Source organism: Symphalangus syndactylus, chromosome 1, assembly GCF_028878055.3.
Source record: "Symphalangus syndactylus isolate Jambi chromosome 1, NHGRI_mSymSyn1-v2.1_pri, whole genome shotgun sequence".
Taxonomy (NCBI): domain Eukaryota; kingdom Metazoa; phylum Chordata; class Mammalia; order Primates; family Hylobatidae; genus Symphalangus; species Symphalangus syndactylus.
Genome location: NC_072423.2, coordinates 138,689,554 through 138,706,624, shown reverse-complemented (window position 1 = coordinate 138,706,624; position 17,071 = coordinate 138,689,554). Strand labels below are relative to the sequence as shown.

Genomic DNA, 17,071 nt, shown 5'->3' with positions numbered 1-17,071 from the left:
GGAAATTTGGTAGCTTTAGTCGTATAAGAAATATTCATAGGTTAAGTTTTCTAGAATGCATTTTTTGAGAAAGTAGTATACTTTGCTTTTTAAAGCTATGACTATTTTTCTTATTAATGACCAATGAGGTTACCTAAAATGTTTGCAGTGCAGGCTTTTATAAATTTTTTCCATTTCATAAAATATATCAAAAATTAGCATAAAACAAAAGCCAAATTTGTAATTATCATAAAGCCGCCCAATGTAAGTATCTTAAAAGACAATAGATGATAGATTTTAAAAGCACATTGGGGAAAAATGCCAATACTACTTTTTAACCAAGTCTTCCTTTTATGTACAGAACTTCACAAATATTTGTCAAATATTAACTGGAACATTTGAAGTATTAGTTAATTCAAGAACTCCTCTGAATGGATAGCGATGTTTTAAAAAGTCACAAGAAATAACATGAATAATATGTAATATTAGTTAATAAATTAGCTAAATATTAACTATTTAATATATTAAATTGTATGCAATATTGAAATAGTTTTTATATAATTATAAAATGTGGGAGACAATTAATATACTTTTTTAAAAAAGAAAATTCAATACTGGGAAACTATTGGGGAAAAGTTGGCAAATGACCATCCTGGACACTAGAAATGCTGTTGTTCAAATGTTAGAACCAAAAGATGTCTCATTAAAATGCATACAGAGGCTAGCAATAGCAGGGTCCACAGTTTTCCCTATAGTTCATGGGCTCTAGTTTGTGAATCCCTGAACACTGACTCACAATCTCCTCCTGTCAAAAGATGTGCTCCCAGGAAGTAATCTGATGACATACTACAAAAATATTGGCAAAATTCTCTAATTCAGAAAAACGCTGGGAGGTCAAAAGACCACAATAAGCACAAGCTGATATTGCACACAACTTTCCTTAATTTGGGCTTAAAGGGGTTGACTTTGAATCTATTCCAACTTCTGAGAATTTTTTTTAAATAATGGTATTTTAGTTATGCATTTTCCTTTAAGTGTACCTGTTGCTATGTCCCATAGGTTTTTTATCGTAAAACATCTTACTATTTATTATTTTGAGACATTTTATCATCAGAACTCTCTTTGACTCAGACAAGAGTGACCCCTGCCTTGGACACTGTGATTTGATTTGGAAGATCCCGAATTTCACAAAACACATACACAGCCTTTTTTTTTTTTTTTTTTTTTTTTTTTTTTTAAGGAGTACATAGGTGCTTCATGTGGAATCTGCAGCTCTATACATCCTTAACCTTCTCTCTTATCATTTACAGCAAGAAGGTCTTAGGGAAAACCCTTGTGTTCATCTCCTACCCTATGTCCTCCAGACAAAAGATGACTGTTTCTAAAGGTCATTGAGGTTTATCTGAGTTGTTCTGCAGCTGATAACAGAGATGAACCAAGGAAGGTTTGAATAGCATTAGTATTCCAGTAAGGGGAAAGACAAATAACTGGTCCCAAATTCTTCTTTTCAGTCATTATGAATGCAATTAATTCTTGCATAAAGAATCATTTCCCTAATATTTTCCATTGCTTATTCCCTTGTTTTTGATCATGTTCTAATTTGTGCTCTGGCAGTACTCACAAATTAATGCCCAGATATTTCTGAAGGTGGTCACAATTTTTTGGCATATGATAGTGATGAAATATTTATTAGATTTAAAAATTCATACTATTTTTAATTTATACATAGACAAGTATGTTTGTATAGAAGTAACATGAACTAAAGCATTTACTGATTATTTACCTTGGCAAGTAGATATACATTAAATATCAGAATTCTATTACAATATTTAATAGAATAAAATTACAACTTAAAAACTTGATATTTAAGGTGTCTACTTTCTTTGAGGAATATTATTTTGTTCTCAATTTTAATGTATAACTTACATACATTTTATACTTTTAAAGTATAATTTAAACACTTTTAAATCAAAGTAATTTTTGGATTTTATAAAGTTTTCAAAATTTCATATTTCATTAATTTATATTTTTGACAGCATATTTAAATGTTGTACATTTTAAATATACTTTTTAATTGCTTAGATGATTGTTATTGGAAGAAAAATGGATTATAACAAAAGTAAACATTTTTTTGAAATGAAAGCAGGAAAAACAAATTTGTGGAAAAACATAATTAATAAATCCTGTTATATGATTTGATGCATGCAAGCTCCTCATCTTTACAATTGTTTCACAAATTGTACTGTCATTTTTTAATATAACATTTCATCCTGTTCAAATTTTTTAATTTTAAATTTCACCTTACTGCTGATAGTAACACTTATGACCTTGCTCTTTTTTTTTTTTTTTTTGTCATTTTCTGGTATCTCTTTTATTACACTTTACTACTATCGACATTTAGTTATCATTTTAAGTGTACTCTGTGTAAAACATATTTTGTATAACCTTTTTTAAAACTCTTTCTACAAGTCCCTACAATTAATGGGGGGATTCAGTCTATATATATGTGTGTACTTTTTTCAAAAAATTTTAGTTATTTATTTTTGAGATGGAGTTTCGCTCTTGTTGCCCAGGCTGGAGTGCAATGGCGTGATCTCGGCTCACTGCAACCTCTGTATCCTAGGTTCAAGCGATTCTCCTGTCTCAGCCACCCAAGTAGCTGGGACTACAGGTGCCCGCCACCATGCCTGGCTAATTTTTTGTATTTTTAGTAGAGACGGGATTTCACCATGTTAGCCAGGATGGTCTCGATCTCCTGACCTTGTGATCCACTCACCTCGGCCTCTAAAAGTGCTGGGATTACAAGCGTGAGCCACCGCGCCCAGCTCAATCCAAATATATGTAATGTAATGACTGATACATTGTATTCCTTTCAACTTGCTTTATTACTTATTTGAAATACTATTTCCTACTTTTTTCCTTTTTCTTATGATTGCTGGTGTTAACAAGTTACTGTGCATTTCATTCTTTTCCTTGCTAAATAGGCAGATTTATTGTGCTTTTCTATTCTTTGAATCTTCATTCTTTTAATAGCTACACTCCCTTTATTGAGTGTCTGAATATTGATTTTTAAGATAATTATTTCTCCTACCTATACAAATGATTTATAACCCTATTATTAATCTCTTCTTTTTCCTACTTCCATTCCTCTCAAAATTTCAATAAAATAAATTCTTTAGAAAACTTCCTGCCTTTACCCAATTATAGTTTTTTTCTGGGGTTGTTTAACCCATTTAGGTCTCAGCTGTCACCAAACTCTGATTAGTGATATATATTTTGTATTTTTAGTTTCATTCATACTTTTATATCATATTTCTAGGCAATATATCTTTACTCATGTCATACATACAATTACTCACCATTATTTTACTCTCTTCTTCATCTTTTCCTAATATGCATTACCTGTTGTTTGGCATTTATAGTCTTTCCACAAATATTTTCTTCACAGAGGGACATGGATGATATATTTTAACTTGTTTATATTCTCAAATATATTTTTTTGTCTGCATAGGGAAATGATATCTTGGCTGGATATAGTAATATTCTATTGTAATATTTTTCCTTCTGAACTCCAGATACTATTTCACTGTCCTCTATTTCCCAGTGCTATAAAGGAGAAACACAATGAGTCTGACTTTTTTTTAGGTAACTTGCATTGGGCAGAATTTTATAAGGTTTCCCCCTTAGACATCAAGAATTTTACCAGTCTATCCCAATCTTTTCTCACCAACCCAGCCCTTTTAACCTGCCCAATCAGTGATATTTTCAATTCAGGGATCTTTTACTTTATTATTTAATATTTGTATCTCTCCCATCTGTTCTATTATCTCTCACTGAATATCATTATTTACAGAAAATATGCACAGATATATTCTTCAAGTTTCATATATTTTCCCACATGCTATTCCTCTATATGTTTCTACCTTTCACTTGTTCAACCATCCAGTAATGTTTTTGTTTTAAACTCTTCTTCTGAATTACTAAGCTCAGAAATCATGTTTTAAAGTTCTGTATATTTTTTACTTAAGTACTTTTTATCCTTTTTAATCAGGTTGTCATCTGCTAACAGCCCTGGCTAAGTGTTGTATTTGTTCTGTTCTCTTTCTCATTGCTATGGCACCTTAAATGGATTTTTATTGTTCTGTTTTGTCTCATTGGGATCTGTAGGACTGTAACCACACTCCTGAAAATGACAGAAAGCAGGCAATCTCAACCCCTACAGACAGAAAATGTGTAAAAGGCCTCTGCAGAAGAATCCCCTTGGCTGCTAGACTTACGGGAAGGAAGGACTTGGTCTACCTGCATGGCCTCTTGGTGGCTGCCAAGGAGATTTTGCACAAACATTTTTGAGTTAATATCAATCATTTCCACACTCAGGGCCACAAGTTTCAATAGATCAAGCTCTTTCCAGGATCTATCCCTTTCTGACCCTGCCCACAGAGCCCCTGTTGCTGGTATATAGGGATATGCCCATCATTGATAAAACATTTTCCATTATCTCTGATGGTAATAAAGCCCCACGAAGTTCATGATAGGAAGTAAGTAGATGAGACTGGGAATGGAGCAGAAAGGGGGAAAGAAGGAAGTGCTGGGTCCTAAGATTTCCTATACACACACATATAAACACAACTTCTGCTAACACTACTAGCTGAATAATGCTGAAACATTGAGGTAAATGCTTAAGAATACAAAACCGGGAGAAGAGAAGAAAACGCTAATGGGGAATTTAGTTAAAGACAGCTAAATTTCTTATTTTCAATGGAAGTAGTACTACACATTGTTTTGTTCTTAAAGATAATTTTAAAATAAAAATTATTAAAGCTAAGGTAACACAAAAATTCTACAGAACATCTGTTTCTTAATAATGAGAATAATAGCAGACAAACCTTATTATGTACTTAAAATAAGCCACACAAAGTGCTAAGTGATGAATATAAATTATCCCCCTACTAACCTATGAAAGGAAATTAATACTATTCATATTTACATGTAACATTCATGAGGCTCAGAAAAGCGAGGAAAATTGCTAGAAGTCACATAACTAATACTTGGTAAAGCTGAAATACCCAAATTTGTCAGGCTTTGCCTTTAACCAATATATACTATCCACAACATGACCTCAATTTATTCTAGGAAAGCTCCTAAAATGACATTTGATAAAATTCCATAATTGTGCTAAAAATAATTATAACTTGGCAGGGAAAGGAATAGATGGATACCTTCTTAACATAGTAAGGAACTTGTAGCGAAATTAAAGAATTAATTTGGAAGTGAAATAATTTTGGTGTTCCTAATAGGACACTAATTATCACCAGTAATGTTCAGCATATTATAAGATTGATATTAATGTATAAATGTTTGAATTTAAAAAATGAACTAATCATTATTTGTAACTAGTATTAAGCAGTAGAACAACAACACACAACATTTAGGAAACAAAATCTACTAGCGCTAGTAAGGTATTTCAACAAGGGGTCTGTTTGTCAAATAAATACAGACAACTCAATCACTCTTCTATATACAAAAATAGTATTTATAATAGAAGTCCATTTAAAGTAGCAACACAAAAGTATAACAGAAATGTGCACAACTTAGATGAAGATATATAAAAATTTACCAACCTAAGGAAGACAATAAAATGAAAAGATAATTCATTATCCTATGAACATTTTCAGCATGCTAAAGATTTCAGTATGCTCCCCCAAATTATCTATATATTCGAGGAAAACCCAATCACAATCTCAACAGTATTTTAAAATAAAATTTGACAAGCTAGTTCTAAAATGCACTTGGAAAAGGAAAGATACAGAATTTCGAAAAAAGAAATCCATTACTGCCTTCCCTCACCACAAGTGCTACTCAATACTGCGTCCCCTTTGACCCTCTACCACCAGTAATTACACAGGGAATGAAATAGACAAAGTGGTCTTTTTTGGAGACAGTAAAAATAGTGATTAAAAGAGAGATCCTACTAGAGCAGCCAAACTGTCTGGATTTCAATCTGGGTTCTAACACTTACCATCTGTATGACCTTGAGCAAGACACTCAACCTCTCTGTGTATCTGTTTCTTTGATGAAATGAGGATAAAAGTTATAATAAGAGTACCTACTTCATAAGTTTGCTCTGATCATTAAATAATGAAAATGTAAAGTACTTAGTATAGTGCATGCCACAGAGTGCTATATAAAGTGTAATTATGTATATTACTATCGTAAATATTACAATACTACTACAATAAATTCTGAAGTAAAGAAAGTTCAGGTGTTTTCTCCTTGAGTTTTATTAGATAACTGTTCCACAGATTTTTAGAGTTTGGAATTAAGAATAAACTAGTTTGAAAACTGGAGCTGTAGAACTTTTACATGTGGCTAGTAATACTGGGGAACACTGAAAGCTTCTTTGTATTTATTTTAGTGGTAAGAAGGGGCAGATGGTACAAACCCTGTAATTGATCATTAGTTGTACAGCAATGCAGTAAAATTATGTTCTAAATAGACAAATTCTAGAAAACTATATAATACATTCTTATCTATGAATGTATTTAATCTGTTAAAATTGGGCCAACGGGCAGGCACAGTGACGCACGCCTATAGTCCCAGGACCTTCGGAGGCTGAGGTGGGCCGATCGATCATTTGAGGCCAGGAGTTCGAGACCAGCCTGGGCAACATGGTCAAACATCTACTAAAATTATAAAAATCAGCCGAGCATGGTGAAACAAATCTGTAATCCCAGCTACTCAGGAGGCTGAGGCAGGAGAATTGGTTGAACCCAGGGGGCGGATGCCACAGTGAGCTGAGATTCCACCATTGCACACCAGAGTGGCCAACAGAGCAAGACTCTGTGCCAAAAAAAAACAAAAAAACAGAGCCATCTTTCCTTCTCTTTAGCTATCATGAGGGAACAAAAAGAACCACGTTTTTTTTTCTCTCTAAAGGTCTAGTAGTTTTAACCACAAATGTTCTTAAGAGGTGGCAAAGAAGAACTTAGTATATAAAATACAGGGGAAATTTTCTAATGATTATCATTGTCCATCTCTTTCCCCAAAGCACCATAACTCATAGCAGGTGCACCATCTTCCCTTTTTCATAAGCAGTCCTGACTCACTGGCTCTCTTTCCTCTTCCCTGTCTCCAATTCCCAAATGTTTTCCTTCCCTCTCTTGTCTTCCACTTTTCCCTTCTAGGAAGTTCCTAAAGCATGCAGTTCAATTTTGCCTCTGAATTTGCACTGGAATCTGTATTTCCATGTATTAAACCAGAGGAAAGGCAATGAACAGAAACACTTCAATTACTGTACCCCTGTCTCATATAAAAGAATGCCTCCATTGTGATCAAAGCTGTTGTCTATGTAGATTATGCCAAATTTGGGGAAGATGTGAATCTGAGAGGTAAGGGAGAAAATTCCTTCCCCAAGCCTGAAAGAAGACTGGGGGCCCAAAATCCCAGGTAGAGAAGAAGGAACACTGTCAAAGAAGCTCCTGGGGTGGGAGTGTGAGCCAGGGGTCTGGCCTATCTTCCAGGCATTTTCTGCATGTGGCTTAATTATTTCCTGCTACTTCGCATGCCTTGAGGAAAGTGTTATCACTTTCAGTTATTTTCCATGCACAGGATACCACAGGAGGCAGTCTAAACATTCAGGGCAAGGTAGAATGGGAAAAGAAGTAGCAAGTTTAAAAGGCAGGAAGAAACCTGCCAAGAATGGAGCATCCGTCTCAGGTGGGTGGTCAAAAAATATGACAGGTAACACTTAGATGGATTTGGGTTTTAAAAACAAAAGTGAACATTTCTGTTTTAAAACATTTTAGTGACAAAATCTACCTAAGGGAGTGTATTGACCATAAGTGTACAGCTTGATAATTTTCACAGACTAAATACATCTGTGTAAGGAATACCCATATCAAGATACAGAATGTTACCAAAGCACCCCAAAGTATTTTCTATTACTTATTCACATTTATGTCTGCATTTATCATAAGGCAGGAATGCAAGTTGATAAAAGCAGTCAGGGTGCCAGAAAATAGGAAATCACCTCATATTTAAACTCCTTGGGACATCTGCAAGGTCCAAGGTCTATTGCTTTGGGTCATTAACTCCTCCCTATAAGGGAGAAAAGGACAGGAGATCAAAGTGAAACCCAAATGACTTTGAAATCTATTAAGTACCTTAAAAAAATGAAAAAGTGCAAGAAATATTGACTAAAATGAATTCTGAAGATTGTCTGAAGGTTTTATTCTTAATATCACCCTACCACCCTTACTAATTTGCAATTATAATTGAGGATGGGCCATAAAAATCCATTCGAAAACTGGTAGTCAGGAACATTAAACCTAAAAAGTTGGATTCTGTAAAGAAAGCTTTACCTCCAAAAAGAGTAAAAAGAATATTTTGGGATAATTTCTATAAAATAAGAAATGTAAATTTTCTAAATTAAATTACAAGTAGAAAAAAATCACCATGTGTGAAAGCCTGCCCATGGGTGTCCTACTCTAAGTTCCATGGGCCTACATTAACTAACCCATCCTGAAGTGGTGGTCCTAAATTTCAGGAAACATCAACCACTTCCAGAAATTAATGAAAGTTATACCCATCACACTGAAAAATGCTTCTAGCCACATTTCCATGCGTCATTTCGGGAAGTCCAAGGATTTCCTGAAGACTAACACAAATCTCCATGTAGGTCCATCTACCAGGTCATGAACCTCTTCCCTAAATTGTAATCTCTACAGAGTAGGTGGTGCTATGTTTTCTTATTTGCACTCCCAGTGGAAGACTGCATGCTACTTGGCAGATGTGAAGAGGGTAATGTGTATTTAAACTGAGCTCTAGGCAAGGAGAAAGGAGCTATATTTCAGTGATGCTGCATAGATGTGATTTATCGACTTTGTCCCTGTGCTTTGTAAATGTTGACCTTGTACGGAAGAGAACATTGCTATTTCTTAAGGCATTTCTCTTCTTTTTGTCTGTTTTAACACTTGAGGTGTAACATAACAAAACCTAATAATTTTAATATGAAAACATCTATCATCTGGAAGAAACTGAAGTAACATTAAGTGCCTAATATATGATAAGCACTCTTCTAAATATACACATTATTTTCTATTCCTTTATTTTCTGTTTGTTTTTCATTATCTAAGTCTTTTATGTATGTCTTTTATTTAGGTTTCTTTTTGTCTGCTAATTTCTGACTTTTAATCAGATTACTTATTCCATGTACATACGGTGAGACTACTGCTCCATTTGCACTTTTTTCCTTATTTCATGTTTCAAGCTTATTATCCATTGCCTCTCTGCTTTCCACCCTCCCCTCACTTCATGGTCCTGCTGCATTAATATATTTTTCTAGAGTCCTTTTTTACTCCCCTTCTACAGTGAAAGCTGTATGTTACATTTTCTTTTGATTTAGGGATTTCTCTTAATTTTATAATTCTGATGATAAAAAATTAACATAATTAAATGAGTCAGTATTTCTATACTTCTGACGTTAGTATATAAGTATACACTGAACACCTGCATTACCATGTTTTATTACTTTTACCTAACTTTACATATTTTAAAATAAAAAAGTGGCTGGGTACAGCGGCTCACGCCTCTAATCCCAGCACTTTGGGAGGCCGAGGCTGGCAGATCATAAGATCAAGAGATTGAGACCAAACTGGCCAACATGGTGAAACCTCAACTCTACTAAAAATACAAAAATTAGCTGGGCATGGTGGTGTGCACCTGTGGTCCCCGCTACTCGGGAGACTGAGGCAGGAGAATCGCTTGAACCTGGGAGGTGGAAGTTGCAGTGAGCCAAGATTGCACCACTGCACTCAAGCCTGGTGACACAGCAAGACTCCATCTCCAAAAAGAAAAAAAAAGTTAATAAAAAAGAGTTTATTAAAGTTACTTATATCACTTTCTAGGATCAGTGCTACTTCTCATATGCCATGCCTTCCTCTAGTCCACCATCCTTGCTGATGTACATCCTTCAACAAGCCTCTTAGTGTTCTAAATATGGCTAGCCAGTTTTCCCAGCACCAGTTATTAAATAGGGAATCCTTTCCCTATTGCTTGTTTTTGTCAGGTTTGTCAAAGATCAGATAGTTGTAGATATGCAGCATTATTTCTGAGGGCTCTGTTCTGTTCCATTGATCTATGTCTCTGTTGTGGTACCAGTACCATGCTGTTTTGGTTACTGTAGCCTTGTAGTATAGTTTGAAGTCAGGTAGCGTGATGCCTCCAGCTTTGTTCTTTTGGCTTAGGATTGACTTGGCGATGCAGGCTCTTTTTTGGTTCCTTATGAACTTTAAAGTAGTTTTTTCCAATTCTGTGAAGAAAGTCATTGGTAGCTTGATGGGGATGGCATCGAATCTATAAATTACCTTGGGCAGTATGGCCATTTTCACGATATTGATTCTTCCAACCCATGAGCATGGAATGTTCTTCCATTTGTTTGTATACTCTTTTATTTCATTGAGCAGTGGTTTGTAGTTCTCCTTGAAGAGGTCCTTCACATCCCTTGTAAGTTGTATTCCCAGGTATTTTATTCTCTTTGAAGCAATTGTGAATGGGAGTTCACTCATGATTTGGCTCTCTGTCTGTGATTGGTGTACAAGAATGCTTGTGATTTTTGTACATTGACTTTGTATCCTGAGACTTTGCTGAAGTTGCTAATCAGCTTAAAGAGATTTTGGGCTGAGACAATGGGGTTTTCTAGAAATACAATCATGTCATCTGCAAACAGGGACAATTTGACTTCCTCTTTTCCTAATTGAATACCCTTTATTTCCTTCTCCTGCCTGATTGCCCTGGCCAGAACTTCCAGCACTATGTTGAATAGGAGTGGTGAGAGAGGGCATCTCTGTCTTGTGCCAGTTTTCAAAGGGAATGCTTCCAGTTTTTGAACTGGCTAGCCATATGTAGAAAGCTGAAACTGGATCCCTTCCTTACACCTTATACAAAAATTAATTCAAGATGGATTAAAGACTTACATATTAGACCTAAAACCATTAAAACCCTACAAGAAAACCTAGGCAATACCATTCAGGACATAGGCGTGGGCAAGGACTTCATATCTAAAACACCAAAAGCAATGGCAACAAAAGCCAAAATTGACAAATGGGATCTAATTAAACTAAAGAGCTTCTGCACAGCAAAAGAAACTACCATCAGAGTGAACAGGCAACCTACAGAATGGGAGAAAATTTTTGCAACCTACTCATCTGACAAAGGGCTAATATCCAGAATCTACAATGAACTCAAACAAATTTACAAGAAAAAAAACAAACCACCATCAAAAAGTGGGCAAAGGACATGAACAGACACTTCTCAAAAGAAGACATTTATGCAGCCAAAAAACACATGAAAAAATGCTCATCATCACTGGCCATCAGAGAAATGCAAATCAAAACCACAATGAGATACCATCTCACACCAGTTAGAATGGCCATCATTAAAAAGTCAGGAAACAACAGGTGCTGGAGAGGATGTGGAGAAATAGGAACACTTTTACACTGTTGGTGGGACTGCAAACTAGTTCAACCATTGTGGAAGTCAGTGTGGCGATTCCTCAGGGATCTAGAACTAGAAATACCATTTGACCCAGCCATCCCATTACAGGGTATATACCCAAAGGACTATAAATCATGCTGCTATAAAGATACATGCAGACGTATGTTTATTGCGGCACTATTCACAATAGCAAAGACTTGGAACCAACCCAAATGTCCAACAACGATAGACTTGATTAAGAAAATGTGGCACATATACACCATGGAATAGTATGCAGCCATAAAAAATGATGAGTTCATGTCCTTTGTAGGGACATGGATGAAACTGGAAACCATCATTCTCAGTAAACTATCACAAGGACAAAAAACCAAACACCACATGTTCTCACTCATAGGTGGGAATTGAACAATGAGAACTCATGGACACAGGAAGGGGAACATCACACTCCGGGGGACTGTTGTGGGGTGGGGGAAGGGGGGAGGGACAGCATTAGGAGATATACCTAATGATAAACGAGGAGTTAATGGGTGCAGCAAAACAACATGGCACGTGGATACACATGTAACAAACCTGCACATTGTGCACATGTACCCTAAAATCTAAAGTATAATAATAATAAAAAAGCCTCTTAGTGATGATCTACAGATGGTGAGATGTTGTTTATTTGAAATATCTTTTTTCTTATTTTTCCTCTTTCTTGAATAACAGTTTGGTTTGGTACAATATTTTTAGGTATATATTTTTCCTCACCAATTTAAATACATTACTCCATTTTTGGTGATCTCCAGAGAAATCTACTATCAGTTGAAGTGTTGATATTTCATAGGTCACCTATTGGTGCAGACTAGAAGTTTTAAAATTGCTCTCTTTATACCTGAGGTTCTTCAATTTTACTATGAAGCTCGTAAGTATAGCTTTACTTACTTTATTTAACCTAAAAATTATGTAAAATTTTGATGCTACATATACCTAAACCCATCAATTGTATAAAAATATTTTTTTCAGTTGTAGAAAAAAATTTACTAATGGCTCTTTAACTATCTCTTCTCCACCAATCCCTCTGATACTATTTGCTGGAACTTTTGCATAGGATTAAATATTATACAGATCAACACCGTCCACTAGAAATGTAATGCAAGCCACGTGTAATTTTGTTTTCTTATGCAGCCATGGGAAAAAGTACAAAGAAACAGGTGATATTAATTTTAGTAATATTTTAACCCAACATATACACAATATTATTTTAAACATGTAATTAACATAAAAATTATTGAGATAGCTTTTTTTGAATCAAGTCCTTGAAATATGGTATGTATTTTACACTTATCGCACATCTCAATTCAGACTAGCTACATTTCAAATGTTCACTATTCACTTATGATTAGTAGCTATCATAATAAACAACACAGGTTATAAACCCTAAAACTATCCTCTGTATTGCTTAATGGCTTTTTTGTATATTAATCTAATTGTCTGTGTGGCAAATTGATGAATTCTTCTTTAAACTGAGCTAACTCTAGTATTTATTTCATCTATTGAGCTTTTCATTTCGATGAATATATATTTTATTCTCAATTTCTCATTGATTCATTTTTACAAGAAGTATTCTTATTTTCTGCCTTTTACACTTTTATTTTTAATTTTCAAGAGAAATTATGCCTGTATTTGTCCATTTAAGAATTTTTAACTGTTTATTTTAAATCTTTGTCGGGCTTTTATAAAATCAACTTTATCCAGGGTAAATTCATGTACTAACTGTTGAGGTTTGTCTTTTTTGTTTTTATTGTCTTAAAGGTAAAAATTATTCAAGTATTTTGGAATGTAGGTTTGCAGGATCATTTAGGTAGGAGTTGTTTATTCCTGTTGAGTTATTTTTGTTGATGTCTTCACCCTTTATTTCTTCTTTTATAATGTTTTGAGTTTTTTGTATCCCTAGTATCCTTAATTAAAATTCAAGTCTTATAATGATATTTCAGGGCTCCCCCTCTGCTGTGATATGACAGATCGCCTAACAAAATGCTTCAGTTTCTCTTTAGGAGGTTCTCTTCCTACTTTCCATCTCACCCTGGTCCTCCTAGCCCAGGAGCACCTCTTCACTGTGATGCATGTTCCACACAAGCAGGGATTTCTGTGGAATAAGGCCAGGGACATTTTAGAGGCTTTGAATATTTGCTGAATGAATTATTGAATAAATGGAGAACTCTATCAAAGTCTTGCTTTAGGCAGTGTGCCTACCTTTACTTTGCACTCTTTGTTCCTGTAACCCTGCAGATTCCAAAATCTAGCAACCTCTCTCCAAATTTAGATTAGAAGTCAGAAACCCTGCAGCAACAGCCCAACTTTTGACTTGGCATGTCTTTCTGGGGTATGGCTATGTTCACCTTATTGTGCTGCTACACATGAATTTTAACTCTTAAAAAATTAAATATACGTGCATACATATGTGTGCGCATTTATGTATTTATCATTGCTTTGTGTTTGCAGCAGGGAAGATTTATTGAAGTGTAAGTTCTCTGTTCTAAATTTCCCATAAATTGATTTAAGAACTGACTGTTCATTAGGTATTCCTATGACAAATACTTCAATTCCTTTATTCTAAACATCAGTAATGCTGGCCACTTATAATTTTTTTTTTTAGTTTACATCACGCTTTATGATGAAAAGGCTTTGCATAGATCATACAGCATAACTGTCAGTGCTGGAGCTGTACACGAAAATTTAGAATACATTACAAGAAGTATCTGTCACTTAAAACATAATTTAAAAACATCTTTATAGTTTCTGAGCAATTAATGAAAATAAATTACAGAAACTCTAACAATGGTTATAAACAGTAATATGAATAAAACAAAAACTTTGAATTTATTTACTTTAATAGCTGTATATGACCATAACATTAATGAGAACTTAATATTATTTCATAAAATTATCTAACGCAAACTCGTGAAACAACACATTTTTCATTAACACCCATGCTGTTATAATTATAGTACAAAAATTTAGACATGTATCTCCAAAACAGAATAGAAGATGGCCTAAGCAATTCAGAACTTCGGTACAAGGAATAAACTTTGTGCAGGGTGCTTTCAGTTAGAACTAAGGACGAAATGTGTATCAGCTTTAGACTACGAAAATATGTTGCCCAATATATTTGCTAGGAATTTCTTGAGAAGCACTACTGATTCACCCGTTTGTTTTCAAACTTTTACTAATAAGGAAACATCTTTAATATAGTGACATAATAGTTGAATTTGCAATCATCAGATTCAAAACTGACATCATTTGAGTTTAGGTAATTTCTATAGTAACTTTCAAAAAATATATATGTGGATTCCTGGCACAGGCACTTGATTTAAAATTTGTGGTCTTGCTTTTCTAAATATCAATTATTAGATTTTTGCTTGAAACTTAATAGTTTAAAATACTTTTAACCTGCAGAAAATAAAGAAGAATAGTACAATAAATACCCATGATACCTTCACCAAGTTGAACCAGTTGTTAACATTTTACTAGTTATCAAGCGAATATTCCTATTCACTACTTCTATCCATTATTAAGAGGAGGCCTAGCAAGACCTGGTTGTTTTATGCAAGATGTGTTTATTGTTTTTACCCAGCTCCTTCACACCTGCCTCTATGATATAAGTTCACTCAACAGCCAGGCAAATTCCATTGCAGAACTAGAACTACAGTAGCAGGTTTATTTGTAAATTTAGTGTGTGAGTTTCCAGTAACAGGTTTTCACCTAGATGGCCTCAAAGAGGGCTCTTTTTCTGCACACAGAGAATATTAGTCTTAAGATTCAATGAAGAAATTATTTATGAAAATTATTTGTAGAGAAATAACATATTTTAAGGACTATTTGGTATTGTGAAAGGAAGAAGTCATGGTGGTTATGAATTATGAGTAGAAAGTAATCAGGCTTTAATATAAACAGGTTTACATTAAAAGACAATAGGATGAAGCTTAATAAAACAAGAGTTAAGAAGAATGGATGGCAAGGAAACAAAAAATTTGGTAAGAGAATTAAAGAGTGAATTAATTGGAAATAAATAAAAGCTTATTTTGCAGATTATGAATTTAAATTATATGGAAAGCCAAGATGAGAATTTCAATCAGCATGTGGAAGCAAGTGGCTATACAATGAAAATAATGAGAAAAACCATTATCTTGTGGAAGAATAAGCATGAAATTCAGACTAATAATTGCTATGGTTCTGGAAATAAACCAGCCTATGAGAGGGATAGTCAAAGATATACTGTTAAATGTAGTAGTCTATTATATTTATCAACATGTATAGCATTTATATTACTTTTCCTTTTTTTTTTTTTTCCCTGGTGTTTTAACTTTCCTTCTGGTAACATTTGGTAACAAACAGTGAACTTTGATCAGTTCTTTTAGAGAAGGCCTGCTGGAAACAGGTTCTCATACATTTTCTTCATCAGAGAATGTCTTTATTTTACCTTAAGTCCTGAATATTATGTCTGTTGGACATGGAATTCTAGCTTGGCAGTCCTGTTCTTTACAACATTTAAAAAATATTTTGCCATTTCATTCTGGCCTCCTTGATTTCTGATCAGACATCTTCTGTAATTCAAATCATTGACCCTTAAAAGTTTTTCTCAGGCTGCTTTCAATATTTTTCTTAGCTGCTGGCTTTCAGGAGTGCGTTTGTATTTCTTTGGTTTTATTTTGTTTAGTCTTTATCCATATGCTTAAATACATAGGTTTATTCACCAAATTTAGAGAGTTTTCCATCATTATTTCTTCACACATATATTTCACTGTACTTTTTTTCTTCTGTGACTTTATGACATAAATGTTAAATTGACTTTTTGGTATGGCCCCGTAAGGCTGTAAAGCTTTGTTCATTTTTTTTTCTATCTTTTTTTCTCTGTGTTATTTGGATCATATAATTCCTATTAATTGGTCTTCAATTTCACTGAACTTCTATTGTCATCTTTACTTTGACATTTAGCCCATCCAGAGAATTTTCATTTATTTTTTCAGCCCTAAAATCTCCCATTTTGTTCTTCTTTATATATATTCTATTTCTTTCCTGAGACTTTCTATATTTTCATTCATTTCAGAACTTCCACCTTCCTCATTGGAGAATTTTTATAATAGCTGCCACTGTTGCACTGAAAAGAGACTGTTTTTGCACTCCTCCACCCTACACTAGATGATTTCTCCCTCTGAGTTGGTGCAGACACCCAGCTTTCAGGTGACCTTGGGTGGAAGCTGGTGGATACCAGAGAGAGAAATAGGCAAATTCACTGCCAATCAGGTGGTACTATATATTCTGGTCTTATTCCCCAATGTATTTATTGCTATTTACTTTTCAAAGTCCTCAGATACATGTTCCATACATTCTCTTCAGAATGTTTTATGTATTTTATAGTTACACTCAGTGGGAGAAACAGTGTAAACTGTGCTTATTTCATCTTACCTAGACTAGAAAGTATACACATCGTTTCGCTTTTAAATTTTATGCATTCACATATTTAATGCATGTCTCTTATAAGTCCATATGACAATCTTTATTTACTGTAGTTCTCTTAGATTTACTGTTATCCACTGATATATTTAGGCTTAAAGCA

General features: G+C 34.2%; 1 protein-coding gene across 1 annotated transcript in view; it reads right to left on the bottom strand.

Annotated features, from left to right (window-relative positions):
* LOC134736638 (uncharacterized) overlaps positions 1-17,071 on the bottom strand; it is a 103,152-nt gene that overhangs the window by 47,012 nt on the left and 39,069 nt on the right. The window lies entirely within an intron of this gene.